A 6,758-nucleotide genomic window follows, 5' to 3' on the forward strand; every position below is an offset into this window, starting at 1 on the left:
CGAAAATGCACCGCGTGAAGAACCTGAACTTCTCGGCGCATGTACCTGAACTTCACTCTGTTTTTCACATGATTTTTTTGCCCGTAGCACTCCATCCACTCACCGGAACACTCACCGGAATTGAGCAAGTAATATACCTGTGGATTGTAATTTTCTAATCCATTTCGTCAGTGTTATATGAATGATATTCTTTTTGTACAAACCTCTCTCACAATATTTTTTAAAACTTTCTCCGACCGAAGATTTGAACTTACACAAATGATATTCCTACTGTTTCGAAGTAAATTATAGAAATGATGAGATCATGATTTCTGCCTTCATTGCGAATGGAAACGCACTGCGTGAAGTAGTTGAACTTCACGGGCATTTCTGTTTGAACCTCACTCTGTTTTTGACGTGCTATTTTTTGCACTGCGTGAAGTAGTTGAACTTCTCGAGCATGTCTGTTTGAACTTCACTCTATTTCACTTTATTGTATTTTTCTTATACGAAACACACACCATGCAGTACGTGAGCTTCTGGATGTTATCACTTTGAACTTCTCTCTGGTTTGAGTGAATTATTTTAAAACACAACAAACAACATCTTTTTATGTATTTTGGACATCTAAATACACGATGAACCTCTCTCACAAGAATTTTTGAACTTTTCCTCGCCGAGCACTTGAACTTCTAGCAACCATTTTTTTCATTTATGAGTTGTTTTTAAAAGTGCAAAAAAAGGAGTTGTGTTTTTATTTTTTGAACAGGTAAATCCTAGGTTTTAATAAACTCTGAACTTCTCTGTTATTTCAATTTGAACATCACCTTTTTATATTTTTGAGTAAAGAATTGTATTCGATTTTTATACGGAAAAGATCGAACATGGAAATACAAGGTGAAACTCTCTCGCAAGAATTTTTGAACTTCTCCGGACAGAGCACTTGAACTCCTTTCAACAAACCTTTTAAGGTTTTATTTTTCTATATTTTTTTCTCCCGTGAAATGCATTCCTTGTGGTACTTGAATTTCTCGTTGTTTTCACTATGAACTTCTTTCAACAGGTAAGAATTTTTTGAATACATCAAAACGTGTTTTATTTGCTATACATGAAAATTTTAAACCGTTCATCGAAACGTGGCACATAATATACCCGGTGGAAAGCTTATGAATCGCAACAAGTTTTTCATGTAGACATGTGTTACAAATTTGTTGTCTTTTGAGAGCAGGTTTTAAAATGGCAAACGTTGTTTTGCTTTTTAAAACAACATGTAAATTAACGACGGACGTCTCGTAATATTTTTTTTTGAACCGTGTAGGGTGGAGCACGTGAACTTCTTGTAACAAACTTTTTAGGCTTTTAGTTTTTTTGTTACAAATTTTGAACGACCTTGTTATTTTACTTTCTGTTTTTTGTTATCTTTTTTGTCAATAGCGGGAAATACATGGGAACTTTTCTTTGTACACGCATAACATTTTTCTTTGAACTCTCCATTTTATTCAATATGAACTTCAATAGCTAACATTTTCTAGACAATGCTTGTTTTTTTTCTTGGTATATGAAGATCGAGCTACTCTCTTATTTTAATTTTAACTTTTTGGTTTATTCTTTAGTGGTTGGAGAAATCTGAGTTTTGTAATAAACATCTAACCGCTCTGCTTTTAAAAATTAAAAATCTAGGGTTTTTTTACCTTCATCGCTATTTTAAACTTGAACTTCTAAGTTTCTTTTAGAAAAAATTGACCTTCTTGGTTTTGTAATAAACATTGAACTTCTCTATTTTTAAAATTTAAACCTCTAGTTTTTTTAAATGCGGGAAATCCACTACTTCTTAAATAAACATCGATCCATTCTTTCTGGCTGAACCCTCAATGGTTTAGTGGCTTTTCAATTTTTAACATCAAAGTGTTTGCTTATTTTTCTTTTCAACTTTTGGATTTTTATATAATGATTTTTTACTTGGTAGGTTTTATTTTATTTTGACCAATAGACCTTTTTTCAGTTTTTCTGTCTTACCTTCAATATTTGAACTTCAGGTGTTCACTTTAAAAAAAAAAGGGCAGCCCGGTGCATGTAGCTCCCGCTTGCGCAGGGTCCGAGGAAGGGTCCGACCACTTTGGGTCTATAGTACGCAGCCTTTCCCTACATTTCTGTAAGAGGCTGTTTCCAGGACTTGAACCCGTGACCTCTTGGTCACAAGGCAGCAGCTTTACCACTGCGCCAAGGCTCGCCTTCTTCAGGTGTTCACTTTCTTTCAGGAAAAATGGATGAAAAAGAAAAGAATTTAAATAACACCAAAAAACCTAGAAGTGTTAAACATCGAACAGCTCCAGAGGTAAGTTGCAACACTCCTTTCTATTTCTATTCTAAGCGAACATTTTGTATTATTTTATAACTTGTCACAGTCTTCTCTGTAAGTTGTACTACTCAAAGAGATAGAGAGATATGGAGCGGAAAATGCGAATGGAGGCCGAGCATCAGGCAGGCCGCCCGTCCGTGCTTGGGATCCGAGCTGGCCCTGTATTCACGCATGCTGCCCCACCGTAGAGCCTTTCCAGCGCGTGTATTCCGGGCTAGCGATAGGGACAGAATCTAGCTTGTAGTACATGTCCAACAGTTGTTCTATGGTGCGTGATGTCAGTCTGTCACCCTGGCCACTGGAGGACATTGAGCATGCACGTGAGTACGTGACTACTCCAAAGACTAAATTTTGTTAGAGCACCGCTAGAGAGATGAAGTAATTATAGTCAGCATTAACATAATCGCACGCCCAATAACAATGAAGTAGGTAATTCGTTCCATCAGGACAAGTACCACGGTATGGTAACCAGAAAATACACATCCATTAATATATACCATTTCACATAATACATAATTAGGACCTAGTTAATTTAATCTCACAGGAAACATACCACTTCTGCAGATAAGTGAAAACAAGTAAACATCTAGTACATACAGGCATGCCCCTGGACAAATCCAAATGTTTACAAAATGCATCTAGGAATTCAGCATCAATCATGAAACATTACCAGTAAGCAACTGCCAAATTCCAAAAGCAGCAACGTACATACAGGCATGGAGAACCTTGCCTTGCAAATTATCCATTGCATAAAGCTTATTTGTTCTACTCCTCGATCTCTTGCGCGTCCATGTAAGCCTTCTTCATATCTTCAATTATTGCATCATTCGTGCTGCCAACAAAGAAAAGCACATGGTGAATATCAAAATATTTAGATTAATGTGGTTTCTATCAAGCCAATGTCATCTACTCAACAATGAAACAAGCAGCTTGCGCACTAGAGAACAAAATGTAATACAAAAATAACTCAGGCTCTTTCAATCATGATTATCAAAAAGTAAAATAAATTGTGGTCAGCAATAATAGCATAAATACTCTTTTCAAGATTTCTGAAGTGTACTAATCACCAAACATGTTTCAACAAGATCATAATTATTAGTTTGGATTATTAGATGAAACCTACAACAGAGTTGGCTCCATAAAATTCCAACAAATGTGCAGACCAGAAAAGGATTGACCATTTCAAAATCATACATGAATCAGGTTCCTGCTCTCAAGAGAGTACCATATGAAACAGCAACAGTTGTCAATAGGACAGAGACATCGTTAAGAATTTGACAAAAATACATGGTCCATCCACTAGTAGCTTCAGCGCAAACTTGGAACACACCGGCTTCAGGGGGGAATCCACCACTTTGCCCACCGCTTCCAAGCTCAGCAGCGTTGCAAATTTCAGCTTCGATGATACTAAGAGAAGCCCCTGACTCCATCCGACCGGAAGATTTGGGGCCCTTCATTACATGTATGGTCCACCTTGCCGCGCTTCGGCAAACTCATCCACGGGGGACAGCCGCTGATGGATTGGGAGGAAGAAGATGAATCAGTGGTAACATATATTTGTTTGCCCATTTATAATATGCTTTGACAGTTCAGTAAACATCATACGGCATTTTCTTCGCAAAAAGAACATCATAGCATATTTATGATAGAAAAATAGAAAAGAATATAATTGTTTCAAAACCATAACACATAATGCATCCTACTTTTTCTCAATGTTGGCACTAAACGGCAGAATCAGTGTCATTTAACCAATTTGCATCAAAAAACATGATACGAAAAAAAAACAATTGCACAGCAGGGCCTAATATTTCAGTAATTGTCAAGTATAGCATGGCTGATTTAATGGAGAAATATGAGATGCCCATCGATTTTTCCAGATTGAATACAGATCCCAAAATCACCTGCAGCAACTAAAAATCCAACACAAATAATAATGATGCCGGGTGTTGACAAATCCCATAACTGAAATACCAACCAAAACAAAAATCTCCAGCTCTCACCACAGGATTTCCATACTGAAAATCAATCTATACACAACAACAGTAGCTTTCTTCACACTGAAACTAGATGTGATGGTTCGTTCCGGCCAAGAAGTTTGTATCTCAAACAGGCGCATCTACCATTATCCGGGAAAACAAACGACTTAAAATGGTACATGAGAGATTTTTAGATCCGTAATTACCTAATGGTCCAGCCGCTGGTGGCTTCTGAGCAAACCTAAGCAGGCGTCCCCGCACAGATGTGTGCCCTCGCTGCCGCGGCCCAGCTGGGTATCGGCGATGCTCATGAAATCCCGCGACTCCACGGGAATACATCAGGAATCGGCTCTGACGTCCCAAACATGGATCCTGCAGAAAAGTTGGTGGTGAGGCACTGAACTCAAATCCAAAGAATAGGACGCGGATCTAAACACGGCCATGACCGCCGGGCCATAAGAAGACGCACCCGTGGCACCTCAACACCAAAGGAGCACATCTCGCCGGAGAACAAACCCTGGCGCCGTCAAGGTTGGGGGAAAAGAGACCCAACGGCAGAGCCGGCGTGTGGAGACGAATTGCCCACGACCACCGGGTACGTGGGTAGGGCCAAGGGGCCAGGGAGATGCTCACCGGAGAGAAACCAGTGCCGCCGTCGGATTTGAGAGAGAGAGAGAGAGACGGAGGGGCAGAGCAGGTGTGCGGCGACGGCTTGTTCATGAGTTAGGGATAAGGTCACGGACATGGGCCAGCCTTTCTGGTGCAGGACACGTCGTCTTTTCTAGGCGTGCGAACAGGTAAAAGAAATGGGTGGAAACGCCTGTGCGGCAGATAGGCGTATCACGGACCGTATTCTCTTCACTAGGCCTGCCACAGCACTGCCACGAATTGACGGGTTCCGAATCCCCAGGCCCAAGCAGAAGCACAGGATACCGGCCTGCCTGTAGCGCGGCCACCAAAAGCCCGCAGTCGATATGGAGCCTACACAATGTACGTGTTAAACCTGCACTTATACAGCTACCTATAAATGACGGTAGTCCATGTTTGTGAAAGGTAACCATTTTTGGCCATTTTTTATATAGCTGTGAATGTCGTGTGTTTTCCACCACATGTTTTCTCTCGTACTCGCCCGTTGCATTTTCTAACCACAACATCACCTCTCTTTTATCCATTTTTTCTTCATAGCTTCCATGTGATGTAGCAGCGATGGGAAAAGCTAGCGAAACAACAGACAACAGCAGATTCACCGAAGAAAATAACCCAATGTACAGACGAGTTACTAGTACATCGTCCAGATCAGGCTTATCTACCAGAATCTTTTAATGCGGAGTAACAGTAGTATATATTCTATTTAGTGCACTTCATACTCCTATTTTGAAACGAAGGGAGTATATACGAAGCCGACCTGTCATTGTTCTTGTAGCTGAACTGTCAAAATCCTAACATACAGTTGACATAACCGTACAACACACATCCTAACATAGAGCTGACACAACGACACTGCCTCTTTGTCTGTCTCAATGCATGCAAGCATACCGTGGTGGCAAGGGAGCGAAGGGAACATGGGTGCATACCTCCACCGTGCACGAGCTTGGCACCCAGCAAGAGATGTCCTCCAGCAGAGGACGAAGGAGCATGGGAGACGTCTGCCGACGGAGTCGTGGGGAGGCCCGGACTACATCCTCTGGAGAAGTGATTTTCCTTCCTTTTCTCTGAACTTTCAATGGTGGAACTTCTGAACTTTCTGCTTTCTCTTCCTTCTTCAGTAAACCACAACTTAGTACTGTTAGTAGTAGTAGCAACAGCGGCTACACCTTGCAGCGGCACATGCTACTGTTTTTATTTGATAGGGCACATGCTGTGGACGTGCACGTTTCAACAGCAAGGTATGGCGTGGGCGAGCAGCACACATGTTGGGAAGAATCAAGTCGAACTTCAAGATGGAGAGGAGGTGGACGGCGCTGGACGGGATTATAACATACAGTAGAATGGCCGCATCGGAAGCGGAGGAGGCCGCCTCCAGCATGGATCCAGGGGTGGGAGGCCGCAGCCACCGTGGATCCAGGGGAGGGAGGCCAACGCCACCGTGGATCCAGTGGCATGGAGGTCGTCGCTGCGGTGGACCCAGGGGGAGACGGAGCGAGCCGGTGGTCGGCGGCGGTGGTATGGGCGTCGGGCAGCGACCCGATTCAGAAACTCGCCATTGGTGGCGAGTGCGGAGACGCCAGCGATGGCGCATGGGGTGCAGACCCGGTGGAGGCGACGGCGCCGCTTGGGATTGCCGGGGGCGGCAGCGGCTGGGGTTTCCAACAGGCCGCTGGGACGGATGGCCTGGGGGAGGGCGGGGCGCGCTGCGGCCTGCCGGAGGGGAACGCGGGTGGTGGGGCGGTCGCCGGAAGGAAACGTGGGGGCGCGCGATCCGCCGCCATTGGGGACGTTCCGGC

General features: G+C 43.1%; 1 long non-coding RNA gene across 3 annotated transcripts; it reads right to left on the minus strand.

Annotated features, from left to right (window-relative positions):
- Positions 1-2,800: 2,800 nt before the first annotated feature.
- Positions 2,801-5,078, minus strand: LOC119330187. Of its 3 annotated transcripts, none has more exons than XR_005159944.1 (4): positions 4,784-5,078; positions 4,521-4,686; positions 3,462-3,851; positions 2,801-3,170 (listed from the first exon to the last, which is right to left on the minus strand). It is a non-coding gene; the product is annotated as an uncharacterized LOC119330187 (long non-coding RNA). The 3 variants fall into 3 exon arrangements; XR_005159945.1 differs by having other exon boundaries at positions 3,533-3,851; positions 4,784-5,077; XR_005159946.1 differs by having other exon boundaries at positions 3,564-3,851; positions 4,784-5,076.
- Positions 5,079-6,758: the final 1,680 nt, after the last annotated feature.

This window comes from Triticum dicoccoides, chromosome 7A, assembly GCF_002162155.2.
Source record: "Triticum dicoccoides isolate Atlit2015 ecotype Zavitan chromosome 7A, WEW_v2.0, whole genome shotgun sequence".
Lineage (NCBI taxonomy): Eukaryota > Viridiplantae > Streptophyta > Magnoliopsida > Poales > Poaceae > Triticum > Triticum dicoccoides.